We start from the raw sequence: 24304 nt of genomic DNA, 5'->3' as shown, positions 1-24304 counted from the left end.
TTAATAAATAGAACAATTAGGTGTTTCTTTTGGCCTAGGAGCATGGTGAAAAAAATACTGCTACAAACCAAGAAAGTTTGGAAATCTCTACTTTAGTCCGTTACCACATAGACTCCTCAGTGAAATCTTGCTAGAATTCTAGAAACTAAAAATGATGATGCCGATGATGATAACAGCAGCAGTAATAACAGTCGTAGTTAACATACATTGAGCATTTATTATGTGCCATGTCTATGCAAAGGATTTCTCAGACGGTATTTTATTTATATGCTTTATGCAATTTATTTTTTTTTAACCCAGAAATGTTAGTCTTAATTTTTCCCCAAGTCTACTGCCCCTGGACCTACAGAGAAAATTTAGGAACCAGTTGAACTTTTTGTAATAAATTTGATTGAAAACACTATAACTTTTTTTCTAATGATTATAAAACAAATTTTCTATTTCCTACTGCATTTTCGACAATCCACGTATTAAAAAAAAAACTACCAGTCTCCTCTAAGTATGCAAATTTTCTGCAGGTTCATAAATAAAAATCCACCAACCAAAATTAATTCAGCATTGCTCCATGCTAGGCAGTGTAGAGGATACAGAAGGACTTAAATGCATGATCTGTGTCCTCAAAGGACTTCCAATAGGATTTATACATAGAATAACTAGAGGAAAATAAAAAACAGTATCTACTAAAGAACTAGGTGGGGAAGTGTAAGGTAGAGATATTATATTGAGAGAGGAATGCACCCTGAGATTGAATTGTCACAGACCTGACCCATCTGCACCTTGCCTTCCTGTCTCATTTCTCTTTCGCTGTAAACAAACTTCTCCTTTCTAGCCATCTCTTCTGGAAAGTCAACACTTCCATCTGTTCTAGGACACCTATCCATTTCCACTTGAAGGAAGGCTTTGTTTCTATGGAAATCACCTCCATTTTAAACATCATCAAAGATTAATTTTCCTCTTGCCTGTAAGCTTGCTAACTTTGGTATATCCAACAAAGGAGACGATCATACCTGCATGTACTTTATGGTTTTTGTAGTATTTCTCCTTTCCCTTCTCTAGAGAAACATTTTTTAATATATAGACCAAATCCATTGTCTCTTTGACTTCATTATCAGTTTTTTTCTTGAACCCTGAATTTGTCTTTGCCACTTTATTACTAGTGCTTTTTTCAAGTTATCCACTAACCATTCAACAACTGTTTAATAAATGTCTATTATATCACTGCATGTTCTAGGTACTGGAATAAACTGATGGGCAAGAAAGACATGGTCACTTCTCTTATAGAAACTAGCGAGGTACATAAACAAGTAAGACATATTTAATTGCTAATTGATATGGGATAATTGCTATAAAGAATAAAATGTCAAATTGCCAGGGAAGCTTTGGTGGTCAGGGAAGGCTTCCTGGGAGAGGTGATGTGTACATTAAATGTTGCTGGATGGAAATATGTTAGATGGATGTAAAAGAAATAAAAGATGTTTCATGCAGAAGGAATCCAGGCTCTAAATTAGAAAGGGCACAATGCATTCTAGGAAATAAAATTAAAATTAGTTTAGTAATATTAGATGTGAAGTAGGAGGGAAGTGAGTTCAGGAGGAGTGGTGAGAGAATATACTCAAGTCTTAGGCAAGAGATTTATTCTGAAGGTAATAGGGAGTCACTGAGTGACTTTGTGCAGGTAATGGCACCATAAGATTTGTGTTTTTAAAAGATGAGTTTGGCTGTGGTGTTGTGAATAGAGTGAGAAGTGAGGGGCAAGATTGGAGGCAGAGAGGTGAAGAATAGACAAAAGATGATGGATGTTTGAATTAGCGACAAAGCAAAAGGGGAGGAGGAGGAGGAGAAAAAGAAAAAAGTCCAGCTTGGATCTGCAGTACACTGTATTGATCAATTCATTAATTCAACACACATTTATTATTGAGAATCTCTTTTTATGTGCCAGGCACATCCTAGATTAGATGCTGAAGAGGCAGTGGTGACTCTGACACTGACAAGCTGGTTGAGAAGATAGATCTTAAGTAATTAACCAAAGAAATGTATCACTATATCCTGTTAAAAAGTGCTATAAATTGAACAACATCTATAAAATCTTGCTACTCAAAGAATAGTCCATGGACCAGCAGCATCACCTGAGAGCTTATTAGTGAAGCTCAGCATCTACCTAAGAACGACTGAGATAGAACATGCATTTTTAACAAGATCCCTGGGGGGCGGGATTTACATGCATATTAAATTTGAGAAGCACTGCTCTAGAGAGTACGGGGCTGTGAGAGAAAACAACAGGTGGACCGGATACTCCTCTTGGGGGTTAGGGAAGGGTTCCCTGAAGAAATGGCCTCTGGTTGGCTAGAGAGGTAGGCAGGGGCTGGGGAGCACAAGACCTTGGAGGCTATTTTGAAAACTGTCATCTCTTCCTAATAGCAACTCAAAGATGTTTAAAGGTTAGGTTCATCAGCTCAAGCAGCCATAACAAAATACCACGTAGACTGGGTGGCTTAAACAACAGAAATTTATTTTCCTATGGTTCTAGAGGCTGAAAGTCTGAAATCACCATGCGAGCATGGTTGGGTTCTGGTGAGCGCCCTCTTCCTGGCTGCCTTCTTGCTGTGTCCTCACTTGGCTGAGAGGGAGCAAAAAGATCTCTCTCCCTGGTGTCTTTTCTTATAAGGACACTAATCCCATCATGTGGGCCCCACCCTCATGAACTAATTACCTCCCAAAGGCCTCATCGGCGACTGCCGTCACATGGGGGCTTAGGGCTTCAACATATGAATTTGGTGGGACACAACTCAGTCCATAGCAAAAGTATGTGGAGTATTCAAAATTCTGTTTTTGAATTATTATTCTGGCTGATGTGCAGAAAAGGGATTGGAAGGACCAAGAATATATGCAGGACACCAGCCAGGAGGCTATTTCAATAGTCATGGTGAATGACACTGAGAGCTTGGACAAAGTTGCACTAGTGGAAATGGAGCAGAGTGAAACATTTCAAAATATTTAGGTGCTAAACTTGACAGGCTTTGATAATAGATTTCATATGGTGGTTGGGGAGAGGAGGGTCAAGAATGACTGCCAGATTCTTGGCTGGTGCAATTGGATGGATACGATATCAATTCTTGAGATAGGAGTCATGAACTCAGCAAGTTTGTGCGTGGCATCTTGCTAAATGCAATGAACAATATAGAAATTAAGATAAGAATAGCCATCATTTAGTGAGCATTTATCACGTGCCAGCCACTGTGTAGACACTTTACATACATTACCTTCTTTAATATACTACGCAAGCCTAGCCTTCTGAGATGGGAAGATCAACTCCTTGCTAAGGGTTTAATGGTCTGCTAAAATGAACAGTGCAGAATGCTTTTGAAGGAGAAGATCAGAGAAGACAATGTGAACAGGGAAGCCATCACAGAAGAAAGAGGATGCAAGCTGAGGTTTAAAGGTTGGATAAGACTTTATTCAGTGAAGCTCTTGGGAGCCAGGTCTGAAGATGGGCTGTGGGAGCCAGGTCCTGGAGACTCAGGCATGGCTCCCTCACAAAGTTCACTTAGAAAAACAGAGTAGAAAAAGTTGAAAAGGGAGGGCCCAGATTATGAAGGGCCTTGAAAGTCAGTAGTTTGGATTTTAAGAGAGAAGAATTGAATATGAAAGGAACATGACACTACATGACTTTGGAAAACCTGTCTGGCAACAGGGGAGCTTGAACATGGGGAGGCTTGAGTCCCAGAAGCCAGCTTATTAGCATTTGCATTAGCCAGGTAATAGGTCAGATTTGTGAACTAGCTAGAAGGAAAAAAATCAACCAGATTTAGTTTCATTGAATGAAAATAGAAGAATGGGCTTCCCTGGTGGCACAGTGGTTAAGAATCCGCCTGCCAATGCAGGGGACACAGGTTCGAGCCCTGGTCCGTGAAGATCCCACATGCCGCAGAGCAACTAAGCCCGTGCACCACAACTACTGAGCCTGTGCACCGCCACTACTGAAGCTTGCGTGCCTAGAGCCTGTGCTCCGCAACAAGAGAAGCCACCGCAATGAGAAGACCGTGCACCGCAACGAAGAGTAGCCCCTGCTCGCCACAACTAGAGAAAGCCCATGCAGCAATAAAGACCCAATGCAGCCAAAAATAAATAAAATAAACAAAATTTTAGAAAAAGCCTTTAAAAAAAAGAAAACAGAAAAATGAGTCAAAGAAGACTAAAATTTCAGGATTTAAATCAAGGGAAAGGTAGTTTTAAAGTCTTAATCAGAGGGGGATCAGGAAGAGGATATTCATAAACCTGTGATACCCCATTTACATGCAGTATAATATTAAGAATATTTAAAAATAATTGTTTACCTGTTTGACCACAGAGATCATTTAAATTTCCAGAAAACTTATAGTAGATGAAAGACTCTAAGTTAGGTATATCTTGGATTTACACTGGGATGAAAAAAAATTGTAAGCATAAGATTCAAGGGGAATAAAGTATGGTATTCTATTAAAGAAAGAGCCTACAAATCATATGAAACATTGTGATTTTTAAATGCCATTGCCAAAATCAAAAGAAACCATTACATTCCACCCCAACTGTTATTTCATTACAGATGCATCAAACCGTCGCTTATAAACAACAGTGCATTGGGTTCAACCTTTCAGATGAATGGGCCTTTGTTCCCACCTTGGTCTAGCCATGTAATCATAACGCAGTTTTTTTAAAATTCAAAATGTTGTGTTTAGTGGAAGGAAAATGTATGCTTTTTTGTGTTTTCTAAATGCCATTTATACTTTTTCAGAACGGAGTACCGTTGACCGGGAAAGAAGTAAATAACCCTTACTAAGCTTTCCATTCCTCTTCTGCTTTATCTCAGGGAACTTCAGCACCTCCAGACCATCCTTTGTGGAGCTGCACCTGATGGCGCCCCTTGGGTCACGTGCCATGTGTGTTCAGCAGTAAACATCCTCCTGTGATGGTTGCTTCATTAATGGCAATATGGACCAATGCACGGTATTTATCAAGTGGTACCCAAGGAACCTAAGGGTTAGGTTAAGGCACACCTAATCCTCTCAGGGGAGCTTGCCAAGAGCACAAAGGGTGAAGTGCAGATATCAATTTTATTGTTCAGAATTCCTTAATTGAAGTCCCGGGGAGCCTGAAAACTTAAGAGGAAAGATATATGGGCTACAGTAATTAACCACTGCAGTAACAGATGTTCTACAGGAAAACTGTGCGAGGGATATAAGCGTGTTTTGACTTTGACTATGCACTTGGGCTAACACGTCCTTCCTCACTAATGGAAATCATATGCAAACGTTTTGTAAGGTATATTAATTTCCATGGCAGACATTGAATTGTTTTCCTTTTAAAAAAATATATGCTTTGTCCCATGGGGTAACGACTTCAGTTTTCATGTACAACCTGGATTTTTCCTAAATCTGCAGAGTTTTCTATTTTCTGAAGTATTGACAATGCAGCCACAAGCTTTGGGCTGGCTGTCTTAAAGGGTGTTTTCTGGAGCTACCCCTCTCTCTGCTCTGCCAATTATGTGCCACTTTGTCTTGGTGCTCTGATTGCTTTCTTCTGAGAGGGAAATTCCTCTTTCATCAGTATGGATGCACTGTTTTCACACACTGCAAGTGCTGTGTTGCTGTGTCAGTCATCCTATTAGGGCCAGTTTCAGACGAGTAGGGCTGACGAACTGGCTGGGGATTGGCTGCTCACAGCTGGGAGGGATTTGTCGGAAGGAAGGGCTGCAGCTTACAGCAACAGAGTTTAGACTGTCTTTGCTTCATCATCTGAAGGCAAAATTTTCCAGATACGGCAGACGGCTCTCAGAGTACAATAAACAGGGAATGAGAACTATTTACATGGAAATTTCTTCCTCATGATGCAGCGGAGAAGCCTCGGCCGCTTGATTTTGCCAGATGTTCCTGGGGTTACTGTAAAAGGAAAGGAGAGGCAGAGCTAAACAAGGTAGGGAAATCATCCCCCCCCCTTCTTTTTTTTTTTTTTTTTTTTTTCCTGAATGTTTAAAGAGTTTGCTGCAGTATGCTGCATTCCGTGTATGTTGCTTAGGGAAGCCAGGGAAACCGGATTCCACTAGTTCAAATGTAATACTTGCAAGGGGGACCCTGGAGTTTTACGTAACATTGTGATTCGAGAAAGAGAAATGGCAAAGCGTGAATCTATGCTGCCTGTTTGGGGTGAGGCATAAAACGAGTTTTTATTCAAAGAATAGATCCATTGATTACTCAACAAAAACCATTTGAATTCTTGGGAGCATTCTTATTTTCTTGTTCTAGAAAATGTTCATACTGTCGTAGTTAGCTCCCGAATAAATAAAGTTTACGTTGATCCTATTATTTGAAAACAGACTCGTAATTAAGAAAAAGGAAAAAAACTTCATGGTAAATAATTATCGATTGGACATTTAGCCAAAAAAATACGTCTACTTATTGGAAATTAGCGACCTACCTAGCTCTACAATGCCACGGCTTTAACTGAGTTTCAAAAGCACATTTTTAACAAGCCAGCAAGAGGTAGCTTTCTGACAAGTTTTCGATACTGTAGTTCAATGTTTACATTTCTTTTTCTGGCATGTCTGAGCCTTTGTTTCCAGCTTAAAAGTGGAACCATTATATTCAAAAGTAAAGCTGGGTTAATAATGCTTACTGCAATTATCTGATCTTTATGCATTTTTAATGAGAACACACAGCCAGCAGAATAATTTAATGAGGGCAGGCTAGCTTTTAAAGCTGTGTTTTCACTGTGCTGAACCATATCAACTTTCTTGCCGAGAAGCAGCAGTGAGAAATGATGGAGAAGATTTATTTTTAACACACTTGGCCCAAGAGAAGGAAAGGATATATTTGTTAAAGAATTCTTTCTGCCCTTTTCCGTTTTAAATTTCTGCCAGGCATGAGGAAACTGTGCTTTTTTGTTAGGCCTCAGAAGCATATGTTTACAATAAATGTGTAACATTTTTAGAATAGTTAGCAAGCACTGAAGCAAAGAAAAAAAAAATCTGACTTGCCTAACCATCACCACCATGAATGTTATTCAAGAAACATCGCTGGCCTTTGAAAAGACAAAGGTTAAGTGGAAAGATATTTGTTAATTGAGTCATATGTGCATTTTGAGGATAATGAAGTAAAAAGATAAAGAGGTTCTTATAACCTGTACATAAGATGAAGTTTCTTCAGCTAGCTTGCCTGTTTTGTAAGAAGCCGTAGAAGTACTCATTTAAATAAGGGCAATGCCACGTAGATTCTTCCAGACCCACTGTTTTTACTTTCAAGGAGAAGTGCAGGACACTAGCCCAGAACTTCTGACGTCATCTCCCAACTATTTCTGCTGTGTGTTCTTTTATTCAAGCTCGTGGAGAGGAATATTTTTTTATGTCCTGGCTAGGAACGTTCTAACTCTCACTTGGCAGGTCTTGAGTTAGGTCTTCATATTCCCGTCCTTTCTAAACCCAAAGCCGACCTCCAGCAGAAATAGGGCATCTTCTCCTACCTGCTTCCTCATGTCGGGCAGGTCAGGGCGGTTTTTGTGCAGGACCCTGGCTGCGCTCCTGGAAGCGGCAGGGAGTGGGGCACGGCTCTGCTTCTGGTCCCACTTCCCCTCAGTGCAGCCCAGCACTGCCCCCTGGGCGGACGGTCCCCATGGCCCCGTTCCCAGCTCCCCCAGAGCCACTTTTTAGGGCCCAGGTTATGCCACCAAGTTCGCGGCTGGTCGCGATGGTGGGAACAGCCGCTCTGATAGAAAAAGCACTGTGTCCTCGTGCAGATGGACCCCAGGAAGGACAGTCCAGTCAGTACTGCAGGCTGTTCAGCCCGTGTCACAAGTGGCAACCTTGGTCGTCGTGATCAGGGGATGGTTAGTTTTTAATAAGGAGCCTTTTCAGAAAGAATTTCCGTTCGAACAGCTTGGAGTTCTCGGGAGTTCCCAGTTCTAGTTCGCACCCTCTCTAGGACTGCTTCTGTTGTGTAGCCTTGAGCAAGCACCCATCTCCATTTTTCTCTCTCTTAATAGAACTGAATAATACTTGCCACACTTTCCTTCATACTTCTAGCATTTTGAGAGATCTTGACCTTGCATCCAAAAAAAAAAAAAAAAAGTGGTTTGTCTCTTGACACAGTGAGCTAGTTAAAGTACAAAGGGATAAAACCTCCCTATTAATGAAACTGGTAAATGCCTTAGGGTGTTAAGATATATAGTCATATATACAGAACCCTTCAATCTACTTCATGTTCATGTACATTTTCTAGGGATATTTATCCTTAGACCAATGCATACAATTTCCAAGGAAATCAGAGCATTGCTGTGTGCATTTTCTCCTTTGATCTTGTGCAATATACTAGAAACTGTGCAAACCAGACCCTTCAGACACAGGCCTTGCAGTGCCCAAAGCATTTAGTGCTATTTTTGCTTTGACTTTGGTATTAAATGTGTGCAAGTGGAGTGAATGAGAGAGAAAATGAGAGGAAAGGAGAAAAATACGCTTGTGAAATCTACTGGTCGTGTAGCGTTACTGGTTAACAGCCTGCCTTCTCCCTGCTAGTTGTTTTAATTTGCTGTTGCTATGGTAAAAAACAAATCAATATCACATGGCTACCAGCCAATCCCGCTCGGGGAGTGCCACAGAGATTCAAGATCAGGTACTCATGCTTCCAAGCAAGAATTGGGAGAAGAGGATTTAGATATTGAGTTTGCGGGATTTCCTTATGGGAGACTGATAAGGCTCAGGCTTGCATGCGTTTTCTCTTCCTTTCTTCCTGCACTTTCCTACCGGTAACGAGAAAAGCTGGGTATTGTATGTCAACGAGACGTCAATAAGAAAAAAAAAAATGGGAAGGCCTACTGATTTGTTTACGTTTTCCAAGATGACAAAACGTATTATCCACATAGAAGGAGGCTGGCCACGTGGCAAGTGGCAACGGATTCTGATTAACGAAGAGGTGGGACACCTGCAGGATATGTTGGTTGTGAAAACATAGTTTGGGGTCTTGAGTAGTTCCAGGTACAGCTGCACAGGAGAGCTGGTGGGTCAGAAACAGTTGTGACTGCCGTGTCAGGCAGAGAAAGCTGGCATCTCTGGGGAGCAGGTGCGCAGGGGGGCGAGGGGCGTTATGGAAAGATAGGGAGGTGTGAGGCATCAATGTGAGCCCGTAGCAAAGTCACGAGAAAGCTGTAGGTCCAAAGGCAGGCCAGGTGAGCACGGAAGCCCGGGGGTAGAGCAGCACAGGGGCCAGGACACTTAGCTCCTCTCATAAAACCTGCCTGAGGCCCAACCTGAAGGCCCAGCAAAGAAAGAGAGGAAGTGGCTGTGAAGAGAAGTGAAGATGTCATGTGCCCAGGCGTACTTTCTGGAAGGAACCAGATGGGCACAGATGTCCGCTGCCGGGTGGACCAAGGAACTTGGTACTTCATGCTTTGCTTTATTGCAGAAGAATGATGCAGGAAGACTTAGCTGGGCTTTGTAAATTCGTTGCAATACTGTTTTTTTCCTCCAGATTTTTACTCAGCTCAGTTGGTTTTTGTTGTTTTGTTTTGTTTTGTTTAATGTGCGCGAACCGTTAGTTGCAGCTGTGATAATATTCATAGGAAGGAGCTCAAGGTGGCGTCATGGCTGGTCTGCATCAGGCCATGCCTCCAATCGCTCAGCCTTGTTGAGCTGAAGCTGGTCCCCGCTCTGCTGCTGAGAGTGAGCACAGGGGTGAAAGGCAAGGCCACAGGGTTTCTTCTGCGAGCCGGAGCCGCAGAGCTGATGGACAGGTTTTCGGCTGGCCTGCTCCCCTCGATATGGCAGAAACGCTTGGTAATAAAAGTGGACCCGCCGATTTACCTTAGTGCTCTGACAAAGATTGCACTGTCTCCGAGATCCTAGGTCGGTATATTCCATCAATCAGTCAACAAGTGTTTATTAAACACCTCTCGGTTCCCCTGGCTTTTGCCATTTGGTTAGAACAAGTCAATTACCTAATAGCTAACTTTGAGTACGTGCAAAATGTAGGACAGAAAGAAACAATGCAGAATTGTAAGTTTCAAAGACCTTAATAATAACTTTATTGGCTAACATTAATTTAACATTGTTAAACATCAGACTTTAATTGTAGGTTTGAGACAATTTTGGTGTTTGGGGGAGGAATTAGAGAAGGAATTTTGAGTTTAACTCTGTAATTTCTTCACCTCTACTATATTTCTCAGCATAATACTGTTTAAATAACATATAATGATGTAAGATCAGCAACAGACGTATGAGAATGCTGCTCCCACAAATCCAAAATATGGGGCTATTGAGAGCATTCCCCCCGTCTCAGCAAGCCGAGAGTCAGCCCCAAAATGACTGGGGAATATGGGTGCATCGTCCAAAAAAATCTTAGCCATCAATCAACAAAAGGAAATCCCAGACCCTCTCCTACACTTCTGAGCCTTGGGGTGGCTGAGATCTCACCGTCCCCACCCCAGCAAGGAAACCTGATTCCTGACCCTGGAGGGTTAAACTCCACCCCCCCGACACACACCTTTTTTTTAAAAGCACAGTTACTTTAAAAAAAAATCTATTTCCCTTTTTAAACACAAAGTTTTTGTTTTGCTTTGTTTTTCACCCTAACATCAAAATTAATGTGTGTTCTCTGGGCACAGACAAGCCACAAGGGAAGGAGCCCAGTTTGGGAAGAGCTGGGAGAGGGCACTGAGGGTGTAAGGGAGCCTCAAGAATTCCTTTCAGCGATGGGTCCTGGCAGGCAGATGGACAGGCTCTAAGGTCTAGGAGCATCGAGGCGAGCTGGTTGCTAGAGAAGAGCTGTGGGGGAGTGAGCCACCTCAGAAGACAGCAGGAGGAGGCAAGAGGCATGGAAGACACTGCGGGTCCCTGGGCCTGAGCAGTTTGCTATCCACACTAGCTGGGGAACGAGACACTTACGAACAAGGTAAGAGCAGTGCAGCACACAAATGCCTTCAGAAGGATAATTAGCATATGTATAGTTCCCTACCCTCTACAGAGGGCTTTCACAGACTTTGTCTCAATTAACAGTTCAAACAGAGGGTTAAAAACTGGGAGCCTAAAATTAGAGCACGCCTGTGAGGATGTACTAGGTAAGGCTTGTGGCAGAGATGAGTTACGAACCGGATTTTTAAAACTTTTATTCATTGATTTTTTTCAGCGTTGGATTTGAATTTAGAAAACCAGGAGACACAAGTGCTCCTGGTACACGTATGCGTGTCACCTTCTCCTGTCCCCAGATGCTTTCTTGGACAAGTACACTTAAAAACTGGTACAGTAGGGCGTCCCGGATGCAGCAGCAGAGCAGGAGAGGTTGGTGGGCTTCGCTTTCCCAGCTCTGACTGCTCAGAAGTCATTAGGGGACAAAACCTACACTGGCTTCATGCCCCAACCCAGGCACACAGTAGCAACGTGAGTCTGGCCGTGAGTCTGGCCGTGACTGGCAAGGAGGTGCTTCTAGAACATAAAATTCGTAAATGGTTGTAAATGGCTCACAGGTCAGGGAAAACCCATAGTCAACAATGAACCCAAAATTCAAAGTAGTCCATTTGCCCATTAGAGCACCTCATTGAGTTCTCTTAAGCCTGTTAAAGGGGTCGGGGCAGAAATTAATATTTTAGTGGCATGTGTTATAAACTAGGTGCTTTACACACATATCTTGTGTATTTCAAAACTTAAAGGAACTTCATGAAGTTACTGTTATCCCCGCAAAGTTAATGCTGGCCAATAGAAGTTCTGAAAGTTTCCGGAACACACCCGTGATCCCACAGCTGGTATTTGGCAGAGCCAGGATTTAAACTCAGGCCCGATCATACCTCCAAATCCTATAGGGAGGCAGCACCATGTTTTCAGCTGGGCAAATAAAATAGAGAAAATAAAAGTAATTTATTTGCAGAAAGAAAGCTCAAGGTGAAGGTAGGAGGCCGATTATTTTAGAAATCTCAGATGTACTTTACATTATGATACATAAATACTGGGAGTGATAACACTAGTATCTTACTTCATATATCATTTCTGTTTTATGCTTATCGTCTCTTTTAATGGCCACAAAGTCCCCTATTTGTCCCCATCTGATAAATTAAATAACCAAATTTGAGTGAGGTTAAGCAATGTGTTAAAAATCTCACTAGCCAAAAAGCGGAAAAGCTGGTCCTCAAAACTGTGGAAATCTGTGCATATGATATTCAATGAGATCAAATAGTCTTTAAATGAAATGACACTGCAGCCTGACTTGGAGTTTTCTTGCAATGAATGTTGCATAGTGGACTAGAGCAATTTTGGGAAGACAGTACGTTTTTAATCAAGATATTGAATTATTTTTTAAAAGTCTATCAATTTCAGGCATCCTAGATGCAAGCTTCACCTAATCAACTAAAAAGTATTGATGAAGTATATATTATGTCAGTGATTTACTGCTTGTAGTTTTCAATGCTCTGGGAGTTCAGGAAAGTGGAACTCCTTTTGGGTTGGAGTACTAGGTAAGGCTTCGAAGAGGAAGAGATACTTCCTCTAGCTCTCTATGGATATACTTTGTCTAGATCAGTGTTTCTACAACGGGATGTTTACACCCCAAGCCTAGGGCAAGGTCATCATCTCCGTGAGGAAAGGAAATAGTTGAACTTACATCTTATATGTTATTTAACCCGTCCTTTTAAAATGTCACTTTTCACATGTTTGATAATGTATGTAGCATATTAGTATTGTTATGCAAGTATAACATTTATAAATAAGTAACTAACCTTATAATGGTTGTTCCTGCACAAAAGTATTTTTCTGATGGGGATATATGATCTAAAAAGTTTGGAGAGGACAATAGTCAAAAATAGAGGAAGGAAGATTATCTCTAGAAGGGAGGAACAGCATGATGTAATGTAGGGGCCAGTGTGGAACTTTGAAGAATAGGGATTAAATGCTGGAAAATGAGCATTTTTTCAGTGTGGAAATAAGTTTAGACAGAGTTGGGGAGTGAGAATATGGAAGAACTAAAGAGCCATGTGCAAGAGTTTAATTTGTTACCTACAGCATCATGTCTGATGCTTTATAAGGATTGAATTGAACTTGTGAGATCAGGTTAGAGGTTAGAAAATTTGTAACAAGTGATGCCACTGGCCGGAAAACTTTTGCGATATTCGGGCATCGTGTGGGTAGGAGTTGCCTTAGAATGGCCGTGTGAGGATGGAGGAGAAAGGGCAAATCTAAAAGATGTCTTGAAGGAAAAATAATAGAGGCTAGTGAGAGCTCAGAAGAGCCAAAATGACATCGGAGTTTCTAGCAGGAGAAATATCTGTGGGACCCTAACAGAAAATGGGGGTAGATGGAACAAGGGGCCCATCATGGGAATGGGGTCAGGGGTGGGAGTGAGGATGAGTTTTGAGTTTTGAGTTCTGGTAAAGGTGTTTTAGCTAACGATGGGACATCCAAGTGGGTCATCCGTAGACATGTGACAACATGAAATGAAGAACAGCTTAGGCACCAGGCTGCAAATGTAAACTGAGACACACCTGTGTTGAAGCCATTGTTGAGGCCAGGAGTTCTCATTGCCTCCAAGAAGAAGGGAACATAAATGGAGACAGGGAGATGACCAAGGATGAGCCTTGGGGACGACTGCCTGGGCCCAGAAGAGACTAAGAGCTAGCAAAGAATCAGGAAAACAAATACCCACAAAGGAGCAAAACTGTCAATCAAAAACTAAGTAACCAAGACTGTTGGGCAGCATACCACAGCCTCCGTGGCTCTCGTGCCGCGTCGTTCCGCCGGGGCTTACCCTCTCTGACGTGAGCGCTCAGTCCGTGGTCCTCGTGGGGGCAAATACCAGCTCCCTGCCATGGTGACAGCCACAGAGTATCGGCGGATAAGGAGAACCTCCTGCCTGGATCTTTCATGTAGATACAGATATAGATACTTGACTATTTAAAAAGTAAATCTTCACTAATAACCAAAAGAAAGCATTTAAAACCAACAATTATCAAGATGTATCCATCTGTATCTCAAAATATGCATTTTGAGGGTACAAGTGGTTAGGACAGTCATTCCAGAGTGATTGGAGATATTGCTGGACACTAGGCCACCCGTTGTCAAAGACCTAGGGTTCACTCGTTGCTGGCTCTAGCAGGTCTCAGCTGAACCCAGCTGTAAGGACTACTTTGAAGGAAATGAGAAAGTACCCTCACGCCTACAGTGAGCAAGCCAGAACAGCACTCCTCAAACGTTCGTGTGTACAGCAGACCATTGGGGATCGAATTAAAACTGTAGAGTCTTGATTCGGTAGATCTGGAGCGGGGTCCGAGATTCTGCATTCCTCCCGGACGAAGATGATGCTTGCTGCTTGCCCTGGAGGCTTTGCTGGCGTAAACGTAGACGGCGGTGGGTCTCCGGGTCTGAGATGATTTTAAAGGAGGCTCTGTAGGGCTGAGGGCCAGGACCTGCTTCCTCCATCCAGGAGGCCTTTCCAGGCTTCCCGGGCTCAAGAGTGGAGCAGAGGTCGAGCCGACTTACCCTGCAAGCCTTGCACCGAAGCTGCTGTGGTCGAGGCCACGAAGGTGGGCCTTCCAGCAGTTTCCAGCAGCTCCGTGGCCACAGCAGCGGGTCTGTGGGTGGCGCCCCGTGCCCGCGATGGCCGTCTTCTCTGTGGACGCAGACTCTCACCAATTCCCAAAAAGATGTGCTCGCTGCCTCCAGGGAAGGCTAGTGTGTCTGTTTCCACGTCTGCTCCAGAGAGATTTTTTCCTACCAAATATATGTGTTCAAAATCAGCCATAAACTTTTCCCTCTAGACAGTGGTCGGAGCTGGAGCCTGCGAGTCTGACAGCCTCAGCGGGTTACTTCGGGGAACTCTGACAAACCCAGCGTTTCCCTTAGGATACTGCCATTCTCCCCTCATTCCCTCCAAAGAATAGGAAGAGTGTAGAGGAAGTGTTATGTGCAATTAAAATCACATTTGTTTAAACATGCCAGTTTTAAAGTCTCGTGCTATGAGTGAAGACGTTAAGAGAAACGACAGCTGGCTCAGGTGGTGGCTTCAGTGAGACTGTGGACAGTCTTAGATCTTGTTTCATGTCCGTCTGCCTTCCCTGCCCTCCAGAGCTTCATTTCTCTGTATGTCCAGCATGTGGCCCCCTCTTTCCTAGAACCAGGAGTCCCACTAACCAGATTTAGAGAAAGTCTTCCCTGCCCAGATGCCCATTTAGCCCACACACAGACGACCGGTATTTTTATGCATTTTTAATTTACCAATAACCTTTTAGGACTGAAAGGAAACAAGTATTTATTGAGTGTCTACTATATGCCAAGCCCTCTGCCGAGAGCTTTCTGTACATCAACTCAGTTAAACCTTTCTACGAAGAAAATAAAGTCCCGGGAGGCTGAGTTCCTTGCCAAGGTCACACATGAACAAGTGACACAGAGCAGGGGGTGAAACTCCAGTTGGCAGGTCTCCGAACACCCAGACCTTTTGCAACGGTGCTTACTTGGGGGTAGCAACAAAAGGGGTTTGCTTCGGGAAAACTTCTCTCTCATTTGCACGTACTGTTAGCAGAATTCACTCAACGGTTAAATAGAACACAAACAAGCAATTCCTGGCAGGCTGGGCAGGCATGAGTTCAGTTTTAGCTGAGAGTTCCTCCTCACAGAGGGACCTGGGAAATCTCCAGGGACAGCTAGAGCATCATCTTCATTATTTGTTGTGATTAGTGGGCCTTTTCCTTACTCCTGAATCTCCTTTGTATCTGTGTGCGTGTGTCTGTGTGTGTGTGTCTAGGTGTGCAGGAAGATGCTTAAAGAAAGACCTCGTCCGAGGTGTCTTCTAGATACTTTCAATTGATAACACGCTCATTATCAGCTATGAGGCCTGTGCGAAAGCGAGACGCTTTGTGCTGCTGTGGTTTGCTACCCTCTAGGAGGACTTGGAAATCCCTTTCCCTTGCCATCGACTTCCCTGTTCTCGTGCAGGGCTGTTTACGCTCACGCGTGTCACCCGTTCTCCGGCAGGGGCGCATGGCCCCGCCCTCTGGCTGCATCTCTTGACCACCCCCGCGCTGCAGGCTCTCCGTCTCCCTTGCTCTGCCGGCTCCTGAGCTGACCCATGACCTCCTTCCCCGGGTTCTCTTCTCTCTGCCAAGGCTGTACCTGGCACCCCACTGCGTGGCACACAGATGCCCCATGTCTCTGGGGTTCTAGTCACACCCGACTCTTAGCTGGTAGAAAGGGACTCTTTATTTGCCCCCTTAGGAAGCCCATCATTTGAACCCGAAAGTATCAGCTTCCTGGCGGCCACCACAAAGACCATGCCCTCAGGAAACAAAACAAACCCTATCTCTAGATTTTCCCTGTTTCTCTTCTTCAAAGTTCCCTGCTGCAGCTAAGCTGCAATTAAGAGGCAGGCTCAAAGGGACTAGCTGCCTCTGGGGCTGCTGGGACCCACGCAGACCTTTGGCCTTTTTAACTCTTTGCTTCCTGTGACCTGCTGCCCCCACCGCGTCTCTGTTCCTCTGGGTGCTCAGGTATCAGAAAGGTGAGCTGTGGGGAGACATCGGGGTCTGCAGAGGAGCTTTGCACACTCCACCAGATTCCGATCGCCCCCCCGAGAGCCACCCAACTGACAAAACCCACAAAGGTACGATGGAAAGCAGAAGGGAATCCCAAGATGGAAGGAATTGGCGGGATTATCTGGCACAATTCGCGTCTACCCTGTGCCCCGGTCCTGCCAAGCAGACTCTATCTGCTGCTCATCCATCTCTATATGCCGGACAATCACGACCCCATGATGCACACAAACCGTAACACTTTGTTATAAAATTCTTCCCTGTGCTGAAACGAGATGGGACTCCCCATGACCTTCACTGCTCAGCCCTTGTTCAGGCCTTCGGATTGACCCTAAGCAAGTCAAATGCCCCTTCAGCAGACGAGCCCCTTCACATACTTAAAGAGAGCAAACAAGCCTCCTCTGATAGGAGCAGCTGGCACTGCCTATTATTTTCAGCAAAGAACACTTTATCTATGCAACCGAAGATACTCAGTTTTTCTGGCAGCTTTGTCACATTGCTGACCCATATTGGTATTATACTTGAACCTTGAACCGGCTGTGGTAGAGAAGGGGGTGGGCTCTCCATTTCCCCTCAGCTCTGTTAGGCCTGAGCACAGTGGGGAAAAGGTGATGGATGGAGGTGAAGGGGGGGAGGGACAGACAGCTTCCCCAACTGCACAGAAGGGTTGAACATTGTCTTCCGTTCCAACAATAGGCTCTAGGCACCTCTGGAAATGCCTGGCAAGTTCCTGGGCATTGACTTGCAAAACCACCGATAGATAGATAGATGGATAGATAGATAGGTAGATGGATAGATAGATGGATAGATGGGAGATAGATAAGAGATAAATAGATATAGATTAATATATATGTATCTATATAATACACTCACATAGAGATTAATAAAGATACACCTATAGATAGATATAGATTTAGATTACTGTATAGATAGATGGTTATAGATACAGATTAATATTTATATATACAGATAGAGATAGGTAGATAAAGATAGAGATAATGTATACACAAATAGACAGCTATACAGATTAGTATATATACACAGATGTAGATTGATTGATAGATAGATGATAGAAAGATAGATAAATGATAATGTTCACACAATTTGAATACCACATTAAGGCAGTTTTCAGAGGTAAAGTACGTGCTTTGGGTTTTCTTTTGTTTTGTTGCGTTTGTCTTATGCACGACAAAAGGGCAATCGTTTTAGCAGTAGCTCCGAGTCTTCCAGAGCTTCTCTGCGGCTCTCAGCACAGTCCTCAGCAGCTTAGAGACACTCTGCCATCAGTAGATGCCAAGGTCACCGAAGGAACTAATTAATCCCAACTCCAGTCAACAGCAGGCTGCACTAACCTGCCCTCCTTCCTCTGAGTGGGAGAAACCAGGAAGGATTTTCTCCCTCAGTTCTGCCCGGGCCTACTCAGGGCCTCCCTGAGCAAACAAAGGGAGGGAGGGAAGGCTGGTAAACCATTTCCCGACTAGCTGGCCAGGTTTCATCTAGAGAAAGCCTGTTCTAAGGCTTTAAAACTTGAGTTGAGATAAGCCCTCCACTTTTTCTTAGGAAAATTCCCAGGTTGATAATTAACCTGAAGGTCCCCAGGCCCCCCTACTCTATCACAACACTGCCGTTTTGTTTTTTTTTTTTCTTTACTGCTAGTTTCACGAATGTCCTCTAAACCCAGCCAGCACTCTTTGCCTTGTTGAAAATTTGCCTTTTTAATTAAACCTACAAATTTTCCAGCTGACCACTAGGGAGCAAGAAACTTTTTCCCCCTCAGGGTAAAACTGATGTCATATAACCCAGACCACACTAAATAATTGATCAGAAAAAATAATTGAGAGGAGTGATGATTTTGGGAAACACTGCCGGGCCGACAACCCGAGAGGTGAAGTTGGAGAAAGTTGCGGTTCAAACACTGTGGATCCCCGAGTTAATAATCATCCCCTTAGCCAGATACATGCTGCGTCCTGAGTTAATTGTTCTGTGGCTGTGGATTTTTATTTGATGTCCTGATCCCTTCCTTCCAGCTTGAGAATGAGTGCGGAAAGTAACGGAGAAGCTCGGACACGGCCTGCGTGCTTTGTCAGGTCAGCAGTCCGGGGTCAGGGCCACCGCGTTTTAGCCCCTGGTCCTCAGTGGGTCCCCCCCGCCCCGACCCACCGCAGCTGCTACAGCAGGATGGGCATCGGTCTGGAGTTAGTTTTGCCTTACAGTTTGGCAGGACCAGCAAATCCTGGAGTTAGGGTTGTGACACTCTCCATCTTGCTCTCTGGTTCAAAACTGAAAAAAAAAAAAAAAAGAAATCAAAACCATATGTTCAGTACGGTATCAGGCTTCCAGTGAACACTGTGCTATGAAATAATAATCAGAGACCTAGGCCCGTATCCGAAGGCTTGGGAAAGAGGAGCCGACCTGCTCCAGCCAAGCTGAGGCAGGTAGGGAAGGGCGATTCCGTTTGCTTCCTTTCTGGAAATGGCATGTCGCTGGAATGCTTCCAGCTTCTAATGGGGAAAGCGGAGCGAGGCTGCATTTACTGACTTATTTCCCTCCTTCACATCTCCCTTCTTCCCCTCACATCGTCAGGATTGAAAATTAGAAACAGGGGCTTCCCTGGTGGCGCAGTGGTTGAGAGTCTGCCTGCCAATGCAGGGGACGCGGGTTCGAGCCCTGGTCCGGGAAGATCCCACATGCCACGGAGCAACTGGGCCCGTGAACCACAATTGCTGAGCCTGCGCGTCTGGAGCCTGTGCTCCGCAGCAAGAGAGGCCGCGATGGTGAGAGGCCCGCGCACCGCAATGAAGAGTGGCCCCCGCTTGCCACAACTAGAGAAAGCCCTCGCACAGAAACGAAGACTCAACACAGTCATAAATAATAAATAAATAAATAAATAAATAAATAAATAAATAAATAAATAAAAAAGAAAGAAAATTAGAAACACTTTTCTCCTACACAGAAAACTACTCCGTCACACACACTTTTTTTTTTTTTTTTCCGCTTTGAAATGGCAACTGCTGCCAGAAAAGTCGTCTTCTCAAAAAACACACGCTGTTCTGGCCAGAACAGTCAAAGGGTTAACTTCAACTGGAGCCAGCTAGTTAGACGTAGTGGCTGGCTAAGGAGCGGGCTCACCCTTTGAGGAAAGGGAGGTTATGACCCAGAGAGATGCCGGAGGGCCAGCAAGGGTCCTGCTAAGACGTGACCTCTCAGTCTGGGTGCGGGTTACCCACTGTGTTCACTTGGTGGAATCCAGTGAGCTGAGCACTTAGGATAACGGGCTACGTCTTTTAGTCTTTCCTGCCTGTAAGGAAAAAATTTTTAATGTAGCTGGCCGCCGGGTACTGCCTGTTATCAGATAAACGGAGAACTAGTCGGAAGGTACCCCCTGTTTCCTTCTTTTATTTCCACTCACGTCTCCCCACCTTATCTGTTTCTCTCCTAAACTTCCGGGCTTCCGAAGTGGGGCTCCACTCCCACTAATAACAGGAACCATGAAGCCCTATAACGTCCTACCCCCGGGCCAGTGGAAGTTAATGCTTCAAATGCAAACTTGAAAGGAAATCATCAGTGTTAAATAATAATGATGATAATGATGATGGTAATCATGATAGTAATAATAAGGCCACTTGGTCATGGTATACAAAACATCTACTTTTCTCTCCCTGTTTTTATGTTTTACATACACATGAAAGTTTTGCTTAAAAGATTTTGGGTTTTTCTTTTAATCCTATTTGGCAGTCAAGACTAGTGGGAGGAAGGGACACCCTGGAGACCACAGATGACAGTGCTCTTTGCCCTTTCGGGGGACTGCAGGTCTCAAAAGATAAATAGGGTGGCTGAGGATGGCCAGAAGCCACAGCTTGCGGATTGTTGACATGGATTTGAATCCTGGGCTTCCCCTACTTAGGATGAACAAAAGTTACCAAGACACTTGGAACTTTGATCTCCTGGTTGGCACAAATCAAGATCATCATGACACGTCTCAGGATTTTTGTGACGATTTGGTGAAACAAGGTACCAGAAGTGCCCTGCACACTGTGAAAGCCCCAGTGTCCATGGGAGAGACAGAATCATTGTTCATTTTATCTTCACCTGCTTGGCCAGAGCAAATGTGTTCCACTTAGTGAAGTTTTCTTGGCGACAGAAAAGTTTGCGGAGAAAAAGAATGCTGTGTGAAAGGTCAAGGTCTTCAGTTTTCCTCATTTCCTTTTTTCTCATGGAATTTATGCTCTAGAATAACAGATAAAATGCACAAATAAATCGCCCTGGTGAAGGTAATCCGTGCCACAAGGGGGGTGTAAGGTGCCTTTGCAGAAGGTTAACTGCTGTCCAGGTGAGGCAAGGAAGGCTTCCTGGAAGAGGCAGCCTCTGACCCAGCCTGTGAAGGAAGGGCAGGACCGCGGTGCATGCACTTGGGGAGTACCGTGCAGGTGTCTGTGGAGCAGGGGGCAGAGTCTAGGGAGTACTCGCAGGGGCAGAGCTAAAATGCTTGGAGGGCCCTGAATGCCAAGCTATAGATTTTGAACTTTATTCAGAGTGCAGCAGAGAGCCACCAAATGTTTGTGAGCAGATGAGTGATGGCGTCAGACACTACCTGAGGGAGATAATTCTGTGAGCGCCGTTTAGAGCCGAGAAGCACAGGCACCCAGGCGTCACGGAGGCATGAGCTGGAATAGTGGCAATGCAGCTTCGCGGGAGGCGATGCACCGGTACAGGGGCAGCGTCCTAAGATCGTGGGCAGGACTTGTGGAAGCCGAGGGACAAGGGGGGAGTCCATGAAGTGAGGTTGCAGGAACATTCATGATGCCAGTGACAGAAGCTCCCCAGAAGGCGTGGGGGAGGGAATCAGATTGGTTCTGGTCATCAGAAGCTTGAAGTGAAGTTGGAATGTCCTCGTGGAAGTGTTGGTCGTGGCTTCCGTGGAGTTCAGCGCTAAATGTACATTTGGGATGCATCCACAGAGGAGCGGTATCTGCACTCATAAAAGGAGCTGAGATCCCTAAGGAAGCAAGTGTGATCTAGAATATGGTCGGTGGCACAGGCTTGGGGAAGGTTTACATTTAACGGGATTTCCTAGGCACGCTCCCGCTGGCAAAGAAATCCAACGTCAAGAGCATTTCAGAGGACAGGTGCTCCTTGGAACAGGTGTGTGGTCCTCAGGGCGTCTCCCCTTGCCTTTGGGTCTGTGAGAAGAGATCGGTCTATTCACTACAGTAAGTCCCCTACATACGAACGAGCTCCGTTCCGAGAACACATTCATAAGTCCAACAAAGTTAGCCTGGGTACCCAACTAACACGATTGGCTATATAGTACTGTACTGTAATAGGTTTATAATACTTTTCACACGAATAATACATAAAAAACAAACAAACACAAAAAATAAAGAAAACACTTTAATCTTACAGTACAGTACCTTGAAAAGTACAGTAGTACAGTACAACAGCTGGCATCCAGGGGCTGGCATCGAGTGAACAGGCAAGAAGAGTTACTGACTGGAGGAGGGAGAGTTGGTGGGAGATGGTAGAGCTGAAGGATCGTCAGCAATAGCAGACGGAGGGCAAGCTGCAATTTCACTCACGCCTGACGTTGATGGCATGCACGTTTGCATCTTTGAAAGTTCGCAACTTGAAGGTTCGTGTGTAGGGGACTTACTATGTCCTAGAAATAACACCGATCAGTGGTACAGTATGAATGTGTATTACGGTTTCCTAAAACCAGGTGATAATGGAAAATAATGCCAGAGAGTGGTGACTGGGCAGCCAGGTCCCAGGAGAGTGGAAAGCCAAAATCTTCAGGGATGGGGTGTGGGGTATTTAGAGCAATCAAAGGAGAGATGAAGTAAGTGGAGGAGAAGCGGGGTTAAGATAAGACTGTGTAGGTTTGTCGGAAGGTGGGCTGGGTTGGCTGTTGGCACCTGGCGCTGCTTGAAGCCCGAGGAGGCTGCAGGGGATAGATGGGCTGAGCCCACCAGGGAGAAATCGTTTGTGAAAATCTGCAGGGAACAGGTCTGATTCTGCTGTAACAGGAAAGGGGGAAAACGTCAGACATATTTGAAGGAAGGTGTAAGTTGAGGTCTAAATGCTTCTCCAGGGAGACTCCGAGAGGCCTTTGCCTTGAAATGAATCCTGCTCTATTCAAAATAACCATCGTGGGGTGAGGCCAATATACTGCATCGATCCCCAATTATTAATTAAAGATGAGCTTTGCATCACTGCAGGCTTAACTAAAATGCAATGACTGCCACTTCTTTCTAAAGTGCTATACCAATGTTATTTGGTTGTTGCTTTGTTATTTACTCATTCTCCTTAGCTTTTTCCTTCATCTCACTGGGTTCAGCAAAGAGAGAATCCGTGGGCCTAGCACTCTTTTCTGAAATAACAATCTGTCAATAGAGATATCGCATGTGGAATATTTTTAAAGCTCCTTATTTTAGTAATCCTCGCGCAATTTAAACTTGACCAATGTCCGGTAAGAAGTAGGTGTTCAATAAATGTTTGTGGGACACAATTGAATGATTTAAGTATTTTATAATTGAGGCAGACCTTTCTAGAGATGATTATTAGCCACGAGTCATACTTACAGAAATACATAGTCCATCATCCACCCAAATACACCCAGAAGTTTCTATCACAGACACAGAGAGAATGCATTTCCCCCCAGAGATTGTGCACATTTGTATGAAGCTGTCGTTTAGTACTGGAGAGGGGCCAGCTAAACCTTGACCCCTTCAGCTAGGGCTCTTTTTTCACTGAAACTTCACAGAAGAAGTTTTGCTGATGAAGGCAACGGGCAGAGAGAGACGAAGGGTGAAATGCATCAACTGGGGAGTTATCCAGAGCGTCCTAACTTTGAAAATAAGTTTTAGTTGCTTAGTTGCAGTAGGACAGATACTTCTGATTATGCTTAGCTGCACAAAATGTACAGCACATCTCACAAAACGGATTGGCCTATTTATTCACGCTTGGGGGCCACTTGAAAACTAAGTAAAAAATAAACAGGCCCGCAGTCCAGGCCACAGTGAGCTCTTGTAGCCACTGGGACAAGGTCGTATGTCTGTACTACATTCGCTGCCCCACCCAACTCTAACCTCAGGAGAAGAAAGAAGTTGTGTTTTCTTTCTGAACCCATTTCAAAAGCCCTTACCAGTGACTCCAAACCCTGGTTTCATTGGCTGCACAAACTCTTGGGAAGCTTGTTAAAAAAATAAAACAGATGACAGATTCCTAGGCCTCAGCCTCTGAGATTCTGACTTGGGATGTCTGGGGTAGGGCCCAGGAATCTACATTTATTGTAAAACCACAGAGTGATTTGAACACAAATGACTAACAGACCTCCTGGCACAGAGGTTAAGAGACCTGCATTCAGGTCAAATTCAAACCCTGCGTTCAGATTCTGGCTGGGCCGCAGACTAGATGTGCAACTTCAGGCAAATTACAAAATGTATTTGAATCTCAGTTTTCTCATCTTTAAAATGAGGATAGTAATACTCACTTCTCGGGGTGATGGTTAGGATTGCATGAGATTACCCATATACAGAACTTTCTCTACGGCACAGAGTAAACACTCAGTACAGAATATTTGGGTATCTTTCTCTGGGTGAACATGAAACTACTGAGGACTAATCCCTCAGTGAATGCTACATACCCTCCAAACAATTCCAGAAAGGGAAGGGGCTTCTCCATGACTATTTCTGCAGTTTCTTAAAGTCTTGTTATCACTCACAGACTGCACTGTTTTCTCAGCAAAATGCAAGAAGCCTTTATAGTTTACAAAATAATGCTA

The 24304-nt window shown here is 44.3% G+C and overlaps 1 protein-coding gene across 8 annotated transcripts in view; it reads left to right on the top strand.

Annotated features, from left to right (window-relative positions):
• The first annotated feature begins 5732 nt into the window (after positions 1-5732).
• MBNL2 (muscleblind like splicing regulator 2) overlaps positions 5733-24304 on the top strand; it is a 159951-nt gene continuing 141379 nt past the window's right edge. For 2 of the 8 annotated variants that reach the window (XM_057532668.1, XM_028162512.2), the window contains exon 1: positions 5733-5949. The gene's annotated coding sequence lies outside the window, so the exon portion shown is untranslated. The remainder of the gene's footprint in view (positions 5950-24304) is intronic. The other 6 variants (XM_057532671.1, XM_057532675.1, XM_057532672.1 and 3 more) reach the window with 4 other exon arrangements.

Source organism: Balaenoptera acutorostrata, chromosome 18 (genome assembly GCF_949987535.1).
Source record: "Balaenoptera acutorostrata chromosome 18, mBalAcu1.1, whole genome shotgun sequence".
NCBI classification, from domain to species: Eukaryota; Metazoa; Chordata; class Mammalia; order Artiodactyla; family Balaenopteridae; genus Balaenoptera; species Balaenoptera acutorostrata.
Note: the sequence above shows the minus strand (reverse complement) of the source record. Positions and strands in the feature narration are given on the sequence as shown.